Source organism: Capsicum annuum, chromosome 12, assembly GCF_002878395.1.
Source record: "Capsicum annuum cultivar UCD-10X-F1 chromosome 12, UCD10Xv1.1, whole genome shotgun sequence".
Lineage (NCBI taxonomy): Eukaryota > Viridiplantae > Streptophyta > Magnoliopsida > Solanales > Solanaceae > Capsicum > Capsicum annuum.
The window spans coordinates 196,251,038-196,266,919 of NC_061122.1; the positions used below are offsets into that span (position 1 = coordinate 196,251,038).

At 31.6% G+C, this 15,882-nt stretch overlaps 1 pseudogene; it reads right to left on the reverse strand.

The window, feature by feature from the left end:
- Positions 1-2,831: 2,831 nt before the first annotated feature.
- On the reverse strand, positions 2,832-7,120 carry LOC107849227 (annotated as a pseudogene).
- Between the last annotated feature and the right edge of the window lie 8,762 nt (positions 7,121-15,882).

Genomic DNA, 15,882 nt, shown 5'->3' on the forward strand with positions numbered 1-15,882 from the left:
AGATGTCATTTGTCTTAATTTTATGCTAGACTATCTTTCTTTATTATATATATAGAAATGAAATAATATAAAATCATAATAGTTTTCATCCAATAGAAATGAATCTTAATTATTTATGCCAGAATATGAAATAATATTAATTAAATAAATAAAGAATAAATAAAACACAAAGTAATAAGAAGTAATTAATTAGTAATCTTAATATGAAATAACTGAACAATCATAATAGTTTTCATCCAATAGAAATCAATCTTATTTTTTTTTTCACCACAATATGAAATATAAAAAAATATTAAATATTTAAATAATCAATAAAAAAACTTTTTGTTATAAAATGATAGTTTTTTATTGTAAGAACCAAGTGGGTAGTTCTCAAGAGGCCATTTGTTTTAATTTTAGGCTAGACTATCTTCCTTTATTATATATACGGAAGATATGAAATAATATCAAATGAAATAATATGAAATCATAATAATATCAATCTTAATTGTTTATACCCCAATATGAAATAAGATTAATTAATAAATAAATAAATAGTAAAACACAAAAAAAATAAGAAGTAATTAATTGGTAATCTTAATATGAAATAACTGAACAATCATAATAGTTTTCATCCAATAGAAATCAATCTTAATTATTTTTTTATCACAATATAAATATAAAAAATTATTAAATATTTAAATAATCAATAAAATAGCTTTTTATTATAAAATTATAGTTTTTGATTTTAAGAATTCAAGCGGGTAGTTCTCAAGATGTCATTTATCTTAATTTTAAGCTAGACTATTTTGCTTTACTATATATAGATAGATATGAAATAATACCAAATGAAATAATATGAAATTATAATAGTATTAATCCAATAGAAATGAATCTTAATTTTTTATTCCACAATATGAAATAATATGAAATAAATAAATAATTAATAAAATATAAAAATAATAAGAAGTAATTAATTAGTAATCTTAATATGAAATGATTGGACAATCATAATAGTTTTCATCCAATAGAAATCAATCTTAATTGTTTTTTTTTAAATATGAAATATTTAAATAATAAATAAAATAGCTTTTAGTTATAAAATGATAATTTTTTATATTAAAAATTCAAGTGGGTAGTTCTCAAAATGTCATTTGTCTTAATTTTAGGCTAGACTATCTTCCATTAATATATATGTAGATATGAAACATAAAAAATATTAAATATTTAAATAATCAACAAAATAGCTTGTAGTTGTGAAATGATAGTTTTTTATTGAAGAATTTAAGTGGATAGTTCTCAAGATGTCATTTGTCTTAATTTTAGGCTAGACCATCTTCCTTTATTATATTTATATATATAGATATGAAATATAAAAATTATTAAATATTTAAATAATCAATAAAATAAATTTTTGTTATAAAATTATAGTTATTTGTGGTGAGAATTCAAGCGGGTAGTTCTCAAGATGCCATTTGTCTTAATTTTAGGCTAGACTATCTTCCTTTATTATATATATAGAAGATATGAAATAATATGAAATGATAATAGTTTTCATCCAATAGAAGTGAATCTTAATTGTTTATACCGCTATATGAAAAAATATTAGTTAAATAAATAAATAATTGGTAAAACACAAAATAATAAGATGTAATTAATTAGTAATCTTAATATGAAATAACTGAACAATCATAGTAGTTTTTATCCAATAAAAATCAATCTTTATTTTTTCTTACCACAATATGAAATATAAAAAAATATTAAATATTTAAATAATCAATAAAATAGTTTTTTTTTTCTAAAATGATAGTTTTTTGTTGTAAGAATTCAAGTGGATAGTTCTCAAGATGTCATTTGTCTTAGTAGGCGTTTGGCCATAAAAAGTAAAAAAAACTGAAGTTAAAATTGAAGTTGGAGTTGGAGTTGTGTTTGCCATGTGTTTTTGAAAGATGTTTTTAGACTTTTGAAAAGTCTTTTTTAAATATAATTTTATGCTGCAAACTTTTAAAAACTATCAAAATTTCCCAATTAATTTATCTATTGATTTAAATTTTATTTTTCAATTGATTAAGGCATTGCTAAAGTTCCAATTAACAAATCTGAAGATGAAGATTCAAATACGAGCAAAGGGCTTTAATGTCTCAAGAAATTACCTTATGACAAGCTCACCTATCAGACTATCTCAAGTAAACTCTCAAGAAACGTAGTAAACAACTAATGCTCAACACGAAGTACGCTTTATCTGAATCAAGGCTATGAAAAGATCCGTGGAAATACCACTCACATTTCTTTCAAGATTGATAGAAGTTAAATTAGTGTTTGGCTTCTTTTACCTACAAAACTATTTGAGCTTTCAATCATTTTCTTTCAACAGTACGTTAATACTTCAAAAATATTATAAGAAAACAACCAAAAAGAGGAGATTCGAGAATAACAACTAATTATACTCATGAATAGAAAGAATTTCACATTGATGATGGATGGGGTCCTAAGCTTTCTTATATGAACTTGAAAAATCAAGGCCGTCAAATGTATGTTAGCTTGTACAATATGTCATCATCAGACTCGGAGGACAATACTAACACTGAAGAAGGACGGAGCCAGGTAGGGCCGAGGGAATTCATTCACACTAACTAAATGAGATTTGTAAATCACATTTCAAGAATGGCATGAAACAAGCTAATTTGTCCCATTACTAAAAGTGTGTAGCACCAGACCCTATTTGTTGTTGCTGATAAAAGTCTCTAACAATATACACAAATAATGAAAATATACCTGTCTTTTAGATTAAAAATATTACTAAAATATTTGCTAAAAACATTATTGAGAATCAAAGTAGAAAGTTCTACATGCTAAGCTAATTTAGTAGTAACTATTCCTTCAATTGATCCAATAAAGCCCAGTACAGATACAATCAAACAGACCACGAATTTTCCTTCAAGAAGTAGCCATTTTACTGACCAAGCTCTAATTTTCCTTTGCACATACATTTCCACTGGGACATATACGGTCGTAGGCCAAAAGATCAATGCTCCCAAGATTCCTAACACTTGATTGAAATAAGGAAATGCCATTGCGATTGTTGTTGTAGATATAACATATAGAATATGAAAACATAACGGAAGAGGTTTAACTAGAAAGATGGCAACACCGGGAGTTTGTTGGCGTAGAACTTATTCATGAATCTATTCTCAGGGTACTTTTGAGTTGCCCATTTTTTTAGAAATGCAAATACTGTCTGGCTGAATACCTATGGAAATTAAACAAGTATTTTGTTTATGGTGAAGTTATAATTTTCATAAACCAAGTAAAGGGTGATTGGTGAAAGAAAATCACTCAAATTTTAGTATTACCTAATACCCTTCAACTAGATGAAGGACAACGCAGACATTGGCAAAGTCAACAAGCCAAAATGTCTCATTGAAACCTGTCAAGAGATTCCCTGGTGTGTCATTTCCAAAGGCTGCATAGCCGAAACAACTAAGGCATAGATAAAAGAAAGTGGTGATAACTATTGCGGTCATTGACGCCTTCTTCATGGTCTAGTTTTCTGGTGAAGATGATTTTAGTATATTCTTTACTCCATAAAAAATTAATATTAGGAGAAACATCAGCAATCTCTAAGATACTATTAGTGCAACTATTCTAACTAGAGGAATGCATGTCCTAAATAAGTCGGCGTCTGCTATGTAAATTAATATTCAATGATCTAGTATCAGGATAAATTATAAGAGCAAGATCCATTAATATCTCGCTATGATGTAATAAGAAATTCCAAAAGTTAAGACTAGTATACATTAGGCGTAAAACTTGTGGAATATCATTACATACTACCTGTATCTCGAGGACAATAACCGAATAAGGCTAGGCAAAAGCAATGTTACCAAGTACCTGGAAAACTAACTATATCTTCTGAGAATCACTCTATGTTGGTATTCCCATAATGCTTCCTTGATACTCTTGTTATATTCAGATCGAACATCAAGTCTACTGATCAAAATACATAGATTCTTCAAAAGAAATACTTTCTTGAAAGGTGAGATGAGAGATAAGAAACGAAGAGAAAGATAACTGTCCAAGCTTTACCAATCACTTTAGAAAATTCAAGGCTCAATCCAATAAAAGAGTAACAAAATAACATTAATGCTGCAACAACAGACAACCATACCATGTTGTAAAAATCTGATATTTGCGACATTGCTATCTGAATAATGCTAAAAATTAGCATGAACGTGCTTGTCCTAGTCTGGCAATGTGCTTTTTCTCTTCTTTTGTGGTAACAATTTGATCGATGAATTTCTCTACAAAAATTGTCAGAGTGTTAAATAACATAACAGAAGCATATCTCATTTAGCTTGAATTGCATACACTATCTCTTGTAGGCTAGACACCACATCACTACAGTGGCTATATATTATCTGATAACCAAACCAATTGGAAATGTGGGTAGCTTCTCACCAGTTAATAATAGCTCCAAAGTTGTAAAAACAGAATCAATGCATAACTTGCAATAGAAGTCAAGTAGTACCCCTACTCAGAACTCAAATGGAAGTAGTAACAACAATGACATGGGCTCCTCGAAAAATAGTTTTTCATCAAACCAGACATATTAATTGACAAAACAATAAAAAAACCTACAGTCAATGCCCATCCCTTTTTCGCATTTCAACTAGTGCAACATGGAAATAATTTTTCTCCTCAACCTATAGTTCCAGGAAAGCAAAATGCTGCAAAGACAACTCTGGGCTAAGCAAGAGTGATGCACCAGAAGTTCCAAGTTCAGCACCACTATCATCACTACCATCACCATCACCATCATGTGCTTAACTTGCAGAAGCAACAGCAGCTGCTTAACACAAAGATGAAGAATCAAATAAACTTCTGCATACAGAAATCAATACATCAACCAGTAGGATATTTATAAAAACCATGATATCATCTAAGGACTTGATGAAGCTTAACATTACACATACCTTGACGGGTAAAAAGTTCACGAAAGAGGTGTTTAAAGAATCCATAATTAGAACGATGATCAAATATTAACGAATGACAGTAATGGAAGTACGAAGCAAACTCAATAGGATGAGAGTTTCATAAAACCTTCACCAGTAAATAGTATAAAGAGCTAGAATAAGAATCTTCAATTTAGTAAAAAGGATGCAAATAGTTTACAAGTGAAAACTAATACAACAAAAGCCCTTCTATCTTGTAGACTAAAGTTGAAGACTAGTGTATCAATTCCTTCTGAAACAATGAAAATTTTTACCATACCAATAGCACAAGTTATATAGCCATATCTGAAACATGTCAAAAAGCACATCATACAATGAACTGTCCATCCAGAACCCCTCCCCCCCCCCCCCCCCCAATTGGCATCAAAACATTGAAAAGAAAAAAAAACAAAAGTTTAAGAAAAAATCTCACCTGTGAATACTCATGACTTTGTTTAATCTAAGAAATCCTGATGTCTCTTCCTGTTGAGATATCAAGTCACAAGATATTGGCCACCATTGAAAAACATACTATAGTATTAAGCAACATGCATATGTTTTCACCACCATATAATGAAACAACAACTATTTTTCTTTATATAATGAAACAACTACTCATTCATTTCTTTAACTCCATGCCCGCTAAAATAGTTTCATAAAAAGATTTAATTATAAAATAAGGGGAAGTAACCATCAAAAGGCAGTTGCTACTCTTTAATTAGTAGATCACCCATTAGGAGATAACGGTTAAGGAACTTCATACGAAAATTCATCCAATACTATTTAAGTTACTCTTTAATATAATCTTCCCACATTGTGTGAACAATTTTATCTCATTGGGAATGCATTTCTCTATCAGCTGTATGAGAAGACGAAGCAATATTGGTTACCCCAGTCAGTTGTTCACTGGGTTCGTCAACAGCTGTATCATCATCTTCATAATTTGTAAATATTCCATCACTGCTTTGATGTTCCCACAAAAAGTTTTGCAAGAAGGCACAAGTAATTACAATCCTAACTTGAGTTTTTATATCATAATTGTTCATGCCTTGTCGTAATATTCTAAATCAACTTTTTGATGCTTCAAATATTCTCTCAATCACATTGCGTAGAGATGAATGTCTATAATTGAACATCTCTTTGCCATTTTTAGGCTCTTTTTCCCTCCCTTTGTAGTCTTACAAATGATACCGTATTCCTTTGTATGGCGCTAAAAACCCTTTCATGTTCTGCAGACCTACATCAATAACGTAATATTTATCTATCATAATAAATTAAATAAAATTAATGTACTTCAAGTTATATTGAAGATAATAACGTAAGATTTATCTATCATAATATATACCATGTGGTGGAAAAGAAGATTTTACCTTGGGATCAACAATTGCATTCTCAAGTACTCTACTATCATGTCCAGTACTTTTCCATCCAACTATAATAAAGGTAAACTGCATGTCAAAATCACATGCACATAAGATATTTTATGAAGTGAATCCCTTACGGTTACGATATGCTTGTTGCTTATCCTTTTGCATCTCCACTTGTACATATGTACCATCAATTGCACCAAAACAATCCTACCAAACATGATCATAAAACTGTTAAAATTAAACAAACATGATAACTCCTTCAAAAAAGAGATTTAAATTTTACCTTAAAGTAAGGCCAAAAACAGCTACTCTACCGAATCTTTGGATGTATGTTCGACATAATTTTTGGACATATAATTATTGGTGCCAATTGAATAATTGCTTTAGCGACTCTTCTAACATGCCGATTAATTGTCTCGAGGTAATGTTGAAAATATTTACTTGTTGATCGTTGACTATCATTACGTGCAATAATAGTAAGAAAAATAGCTACAGACTCCTCAATTGAAACATGTAATGTTCGTTCATTGGATGGTAACAGATTATTTTATTTTATCATGTTGATTAGCTGACAAAATGTTTTAGGATAGAAACATATTGTGTTATACATATGCATGTGATGCCCATGAAGAAGATCAATAACCCATGTCATACCGAGCCTAGATGTATGTTGCAGTGTGTGAGATAATAATCTATGTTCTTGAGAAATAAGTTCACATTGATCACAAACTGTAATGCATAAGATGCAATCTTTAATATCGCTGTCATATTCGATGTCATTGCTGGATATGCTTATATATTTCATTGAACACTTACATACAACCTATAAATAGTGAAAGAACACAATATTAATACAATAGTGTTGGACCATACAACTTAATAGATAGTTTATAGGAACACAATATCAAATAAAACTCAATATCAGATGGAGACATTACTACAAATCGAGCACTTAAAGTGAAATTTTCATAGAGAATCGATACGCGTAGATAAGCATTATGTCCATAAAAAGTTAGCATCTTATCACAATAGACTACAACACAAACAATTACAACCACTAGTTTCTCAAATTTGTTCTAAGCCTTTAATCCACTGAATTTGCCATTTTTCAGCCATATGGACAAACATCTTCCTAAAGCTAGGGTCATGCAAGTGAGGCACAACTAGAGAAAATTGCTTGTCCTCGATGTCAAATTTATCCATGAGATATTGTAATTGGGAAATGACAAATTGCTCTGAGTAGATATCTATCTCAAAAAAATTTTCTGTTTGAGCCTGTTCTTGCTTTTTTCTTTTGCTTTAGCTCGCTCTCTTTTCCACTGCAAGTGTTCCTCAAGAGATTTATGTATATTGTCCATAGTTGTAGCACGACCCTTTTTACGACGTATAGATGTTCCACCATCAGTTGTCATAGATGGATCAGTCATAGTATGCTATCCAGTCTAGTATCATTACTTGTGACATGCATAGGCCCAATACCATCAGGATCGTCATCACAAGAAAAAGGCTCTTTATCCACTATAGTAAGTTTATTTGATTATTGTAGGGAATCAGGAGCAGTACTATAAACCACGTGTTTTCCTGTGGCAAATGATTTCCTAAAGATCTCTTGCAACAGCTCAAAGTGTTCAATCCCTTTTTATCTAAACTTGCTTAACTTTACATTTTTTTCTTTCTTTTGTTGTACAATATAGAAAAGAAAATATTAGTTCAATGTACATAAATAGAACATACATATTTTAACTCATCTAGCTAACTAATCGATAAATGCGCTGCCCAAATATCAGATGGACAAGTAACTGTGTTAGTGACAGGATCCCAACCATATCTAGAGCAATTTAAAAGTAACTCCTTGAAATTTTTTTTGTCGATCCTTATTCTGTTGTGTTTGGACTTGATTTGTTGTTCATTAAAAATGTCTTTCTTTCCGGATTTGCTCCAAAACTCATTTATAATTTCTCTCCAACATGGAGCATTAATGGTAGAGCCATTAAATCTGTAATTCCTTGTATCATCATGTAGGATATGGATCAGAATAGATGTATCATCATCTGTCCATTTGTCGGTATTTAAACCACGTGGTTTACTCATTCTTTTACGTTTCTATTGTATAATAACAAAAAAATAATTGGACACATAAAAATCTTCATTTTCGAATAACATATAACTGAAACATGGCTTATATAATTTGAACATCATAAAATGAGTTAGGATTTATATGTTACCCTGTTAACCAATGGAGGTGCTGCCATAGAGTTTTCGTCTGATATTCTAAAATCAACTTCAAGATTTATTTGCGTAACAGAACTTTATTAAAAAATAATCGTAACATCATTATTTGTAACAAGCTGATAGAAGTTGATTGAACAAAAAAATTGAAATCACAAAATTGAAAAGCAACTGAAAAAATAATCAACACATAGCCAAACACAAAAAAATCTCAATCGAGGGATAGAAAATTCTAAAATTCGATAACAAATCAAGCAAAAAGAGTACCGTCAAATAAGTTAACGCAAGCTGTTGGTGTTGACAACAAGAATAACCGATTAAAAGTGTCTTCAAATTTTGAGGAAAGAGGAAAAATGTGAAGGAACCTCAAAATTGAGCCGAAAGAAGTAACCTCAATTTCAATTTTTTGAGGAAAGTAAAAACTTTCTTCAAAATCTCCAAATTTGAGTCGAAAAAAGTTGAAGTTGAAAGTACCTTTAATTTTGCAGATTTTTATAGCCAAAAGTAGAAAGAAGTAGTTGAAGAATTAAATCGATATACAGGTCGTCTTCAATTTTGAAGACTTTTACCGTGGAAAAAAGTACGAGTAGTAGTTGGCATTTGTTTGTGGTTGTTGGCGATGGATATATGTCGTTACTAAGCTGTGTAATATGCAGTGAAAGAAAAGTACGAATAGTAGTTGGCATTTGTGTATGGTTGTTAGCTATGGATATGAATAATTAATAAGGGCTATGTGTAATATTAAAAAAAATTGGGGTTATATGTAATAATAATAATAAAAAGTTGGAATTGGAAATGAAAAAAAGTAAAAACAACAAAAAGTTTTGTTTTCACTTTTCAGAAAATAATTTTGGAATTGTTTTTGGAATATCTATGGCCAAACACCACAAATCCTATAAAGTGAAAAAAAAATTCCGGAAAAAAGTGAATAATTTCTATGGTCAAACGGCCTCTTAACTTTAGGCTAGACTATCTTCCTTTATTATATATATAGATAGATATGAAATAATATCAAATGAAATAATATGAAATTATAATAGATTTTTCATCCAATAGAAATAAATCTTAATTGTTTATACCACAATATGAAATAATATTAATTAAATAAATTAATAATCAATAAAATACAAAATATTAAGAAGTAATTAATTAGTAATCTTAAAATGAAATAACTGAACAATCATAATAGGTTTCATTCGATAAAAATCAATCTTAATTATTTTTTACCACAATATGTAATATAAAAAAATATTAAATATTTAAATAATCAACGAAATAGTTTTTTATTATAAAATAATAGTTTTTTGTTGTAAGAATTCAAATGGGTAGTTCTCAAGATGCCATTTTTCTTAATTTTAGGCTAGACTATCTTCCTTTATTATATATAGATATGAAATGTAAAAATTATTAAATATTTAAATAATCAATAAAATAGCTTTTTATTATAAAATGAAAGTTTTTTGTTGTGAGAATTCAAGTGGTACTTCTCAAGATGCCATTTGTCTTACTTTTAAGCTAGACTAACTTCCTTTATTATATATATATAGATAGATGAAATTTATCGTCTATGGGATATTGCTAAAATTCTTAAAAAAGAGTATTCTTTTTTGGGAAGAGAAAAGACATCATTTCACTCCTAAACTTGTCGCATCAACTTACTTTAACACTTAAACTAAGCTATCGTTTATTTGCCCCCTTAACATCTATAAAGTGAATTAATTTAAATCCTAATGCTGACATAACATTTAAAAAAAAATACGTGATTTAATTATTTTTTTTAAATGGTCCCACTTTTATATAATCTATATATCCAAATCACACCAAACTTCTCCTATATATCACACCATTTCTTATCATATATATCCAAATCACACCCTTTCTTCTCCATTGCCACCCACCCCTCATCCCACACCCCTACACCCCTGTATCCCCGCACCCCCATACCCCTTTATTTTTTTTTTCTTACACCTCTACCCCTACCCCCACCCCGCACCCCTTTTTTTTATTTTTTTTCTTACACCTTCACCCCCTACCCCACACAATCCCCTTTCTCCTTCTTCAAACCCACTATCTCCATTGTTATTACATTTCATCAATTTTATAAGAAAAAACTGTGTATAAAAAATTTGATTGTTGATGCAAGTTTCGATTTGAATCAACAAACAAATTTGGATGTTTGACTTGGATGCAAGCTTTGATTTAAAGTGGCAACTTGATTTTTATGGATTATGAAATTCGTAATTTATAAAGATAAATTTGGATGTTTGGTTTAATCCAAAAATTTGAATTTCGTAACTAAATTTGGATGTTTGGTTTGAATTTCGTAAGCTTTGTTTGACGGAATGCATTTGCAAAAATTGAAATTTGTTTGCAGAAATTGAAACTTTTGATTTTATGAGAAAATTTGAATGATTTTCTGTGCTCTAAAAAAAGAGAGAAAAACGAGTGCAGGGGTGGAGGATGGAAGAGGGGGGCAGGGGGTGGGGTGCTGGAAGAGGAAGGGGGCTACGTTAATTGCAGGGTAGGGGTTGGGGTGGGTGGGTGGGTGGGTGTGAAGAAGAAAGAAAATGAGGGTGGGGGTACTTTTTTTTTATATATATAAATAAATATGTATGTATATAATTATATATATATATATATATATATAAATATGTATATATATATATATTTATATAAATAAAATAGTATATATATATATTTTTTATTTTTTTAAAAAATATATAAAAATAATATGTGGGGGATTAATTTTTTTTTTTAGAAAAATAGTAATTTCTTATGTGACAATAACGTGGCTCCGACGTGGTGTTGATGTGTAGGCGAGTTTAACACACTCTCCATTGTGAGAGTGGTATTTAGTCTTGATGGGTGAAAATAATTCAATTTAAAGATGTTAAGGAGAGTAAATAAATAGAAGTTTAGTTTAAGTACTAAAGTGAGTTAAGGCGACAAGTTCGGGGGATGATGTCTTTTCTCTTTTGGGTAAGAAAATTTAGGTACACAGAGCTAAAATTTTAGCTATTTTACACATGCAGTTACGTCACGCATGACTAAAACTTAGGCATGAGGAAAATTTAAAGGGTGCTAAATGAGTTTGTTAAATTTATTATTATTTTGATAAATTGATTATTGAATTTCTTCTTTGTGATATATGAATCTTATTTTTCAAATTTAGCTTATTTGTAAAATTTTTGCATGTTGAATTCTTGAATTTGATGAACAAAAAAATCCAAACATGCATGAGTGAAATTTCAGCCAATTTTTGTATTCGGTTCAGTCATGTACCACAGAAATCATATACAAATTTATAATTTCAAACGTATACATTTGAATCGTTCCTTGTGTGAGTAACTTCAGAAATAAATTAAATAACAACTCCAAATACAAGAAAACGACCCATATATATAATATTAGATTCATTATTACTGCCCATAACAATATTTATTGTTTTGCAATGCATAACATTATTTTTTAAACAAACTATAATAAAATATAAAAAAAAGTAAAATTAAAAAATTAATACATTAAAAAGCTTTTATATATATGGAAATAACATCCCTTAAAAATAGTTGATTGTTATCAAAGATATCAATCATCCTTATCCCCCCACTAACCATTTTTAGGCTTTTTTCTCTCTTTTTCATATTTCAATCTGAATATATTTGAAAGTTGCCATTAACATATGTCATAGAGAGAGACCCACTGCTCTCTAAAATTCCCTACCTACTCTTCAATTCATATGGATGCCATGACCGGCCACCCTACCTCCTCCAAGGATACCACACCAAAACCACCAGTCCCACCCGATGGAGAGAAGTGCGAAATGTCAGTTGACCACCCAGTTAAACCCTCTTATAGTGAGATTGTGCGAGAAAAGCCAATCATTTCAGAAATTATAAATCAATTTGAGGAAACAAATCCATTGCCCATCCCACCGGAATCAGGAGATGAGGAGTATTGGAACTTCCTAATTTCTAAAAACTTACCTGTTGCAGCATCAAAGAGCTTTACCTTGATATTCTGCATATTACAAGATGTACCTGGGTGCTTCTGCTTAGTGTGATTTGCATTATTGTTCTTCCTCTCGGTAAAAGCTATTATTTGTTGTTCCACTATCTTCGGGTTCGCTGTAGGTTCTCGATCCAGGAGATGAGAGCTCAATCCCCCTATCCCACTAGAAATCAACAAGTTCAACTTGGATTTTCATCTCCCTGGAATGGAAATCTTCTACAAGACCAAAATTGTCCTAATAACAAAAAAGATAAAAGAGCCCCACCTCTCTCAGGGAACATCAACACAAATGAGGGGGAAGGAAGTGATGACAGACCCACCTAGAAAAATATCCATGATCATGAAGAACTGTATCCTATGGAATACTAGGGGGCTAACAACCCTGAGTTTAGAAAGCATTGTAAGGCTATGGTTTAAATGCGCAACCCTTCTCTCTTAGCCCTCCTTGATTATAAATCCCTGACTGAGGACCTCAGTTTTAATATCCAAACTCACTTTGCTACCACTGGTAGTTCAGGTGGTATTATGATTATGTGGAACAGCTTTGCTCTTAGCATCGTTGATATTTCCATCATCCCTCAAGTGATTCATGTCCCTGTCAAGGTAAATGACTTCTCTACTCCCTATTTTTTAAGTATTATATATGTTAGTAATCGATTTGAGGAAAGGAAAAGCTTATTGAACAATCTCTCTAACTTTGCTGCTTTTATTAAGACATGCCCAATAATTCTTGGGTCATAGGGGGGACTTTAATGAAGTTCTGAAAGCTTCTGAGAAATCTGGGGAAAACTGCATTAATAATAATAGGGTTGCTTGCTTCTGGGACTGTATTAATTTTTGTGCTCTAGTGAACTTAGGCTTTAAAGGTAGTAATTTATTTGGACCAACAAAAGGTACAAGAATAGAAACTCTATTATTCTAGAAATACTAGATAGATACCTTGATAATAATGCTTGGATCACTCAATTCCCTGAAGCATCTATCACTCACCTCTTCAGAACCTACTCTCACCACTATCCTATCTTTATTTCTCTCCAAAGTTATTCCCCTTTCATCCCTTATACCTTTTAGGATGGAATTCATATGGTGCTCTCAACACACCTTTCTTGACTTGGTCAAGGATTTATTTTCTCCTTCTCTCTCTCTTTGTGATGCCATCTCTTTCTTTGAATAGGTTGTTAAGGCTTGGAATAGAGAGACCTTTGGTAATATCTTCCAGAGGAAGAACAGAATTCTAATAAGATTAACTATCAACTAAAAATCTTCAAATTATGCCCATAGTTCCTTCTTTACTCCCTTAAAGCTTCCCTTTAGGGAAACTTTAGCAACATCCCCAGAAATGAGCAAGAATTCTGGAGAATGAAATCCAAAATAAATTGGCTCACTGAGGGAGACTCTAACACTAGATTCTTCCATACCTTGACTATTAACAGAAGGATAAGAAATAGGATTAGAGCCATTCAGGATGATAATGGGAACTAAAGCCATTCTCCGGATGACATCAAAACTACCATCTTCAATTTCTACTCTAACCTCTTCTCCACTGAGCAATCTTTCTCCCCCCTTAGATGCCAAAACAATCCCTCCTCTCATGGATCTATAAAAAATATGGATCACCCTGTTCTTGCCAATCCCCCTTCGGATGGAGAGATAAGGAAAGTTGTTTTTTCTTTCAAACCCTATAAAGCTCTAGGACCTGATGGGATCCACCCCCTTTTCCAAAGAAACCTTCACATCGATTACTATGGATCCCAGGGTGAACACCACCTATCTTTGTCTTATTCCTAAGTGTTCCAATGCTACTATCTAAGGAATTTAGACCCACAGGCCTGTGTAACATTCAGTACAAAATTATTATCAAGATCATAGCTAACAGACTGAGACCCTTCCTATTAAATCAGATTAGCCCCACTCAATCAAGATTTATGCCCAACAGAAGAACCTCTGACAATGCTATCATTGTTCAAGAGGTCATCAACCAATTCAGGAAAATAAAGGAGAAAAAGTCCAACATGATTCATAAGATAGACCTGAAAAAAGCCTTTGATAGACCAGAATGGTCCTTTATTAGGCAAAGCCTTCACTTCTTTAATGTTCCCTCTCATCTAGCCAACCTCATTATGTCTTGCATTTCTACTTCCTCCATCTCTGACCTTATTAATAGTGAGAAAATCCCTTTCTTTACCCCAACAAGAGAAATTTAAAAAGGAGACCTCATCTCACCCTACATCTTCATAATGTGCATGGAACTTTTTTCCAGAAGGATTGACCATGAGGTAGATATTCTCACTTGGAACCCCGTATCCATCAGCAGAAAAGGTTCTAACATCTCCCACCATTTTTTTGCTGATGACCTCATTTTATATGCTGAGGAAAATAATAAGAACTGCGAAATAATTAGAGACACTCTTAAAAGCTTCACTCTCGACTCTGGTCAAAAGGTTAACCCCTTGAAATCCAAAGTTCTCTTCTCTAAAAACTGTCCCCATGATGATAAAATTAGACCTTCTTCCATCTTAGGCATCCCTGCAAGAGAGACCTTTGGCAAATAACTAGGTTTACTCATTTTTCACCAAAAATATTGCAATAGGGACTTCCAATTTATTATGAATAACCTCAAAACCAAGCTTACTGGTTGGAAAATAAAATTTCTTTATATGACTGACAGAACTACCCTCTCTAAATATTCCCTGGCCAGCATTCCGACTCATGTCATGCAATTCATCATGCTGCCTTCTAAACTACATAATCTAATTGATAAGATTTAGAGGGATTTTGTCTGGGGCATCACACCAGACAAAAAGAAATTGTACCTTATCAACTGGCAAACTCTGACTGACACTAAGGCTAATAGGGGGCTAGGACTTCAAAAAACCTCCATCAGAAACATCACCATGTCAACCAGCCTAGACTGGAGATTCTATAAGTAGCCTAATAGCCTTTGGGATAGAATCCTCAAAAATAAATACTGTCTCAATGGCATGTCTTACAAACCAACTAGCTCCAAAACTTAGAAGAATATCGATAAGGGTTGGGGAATCTGTAAGACTGCCTCTTCCTAGAATATTCATAATGGAGAGAAGGTATGATTGTAGAATGATAGGTGGATCCACCATTATGAACTACTTCTCTCCATTATCCATGCCCCTTTCCTCAATATGCCCAGGATATCAAACTATATGATTCTAGCAAAATGGGTGTTGGAGCTTCAATGACCTCCCGGTTGTCATCCTTGATGACATTATCCAATCTTTACAAACTCCATCATTCCCAATCCTAGAATTAATTCTTATGAGCCTATTTAG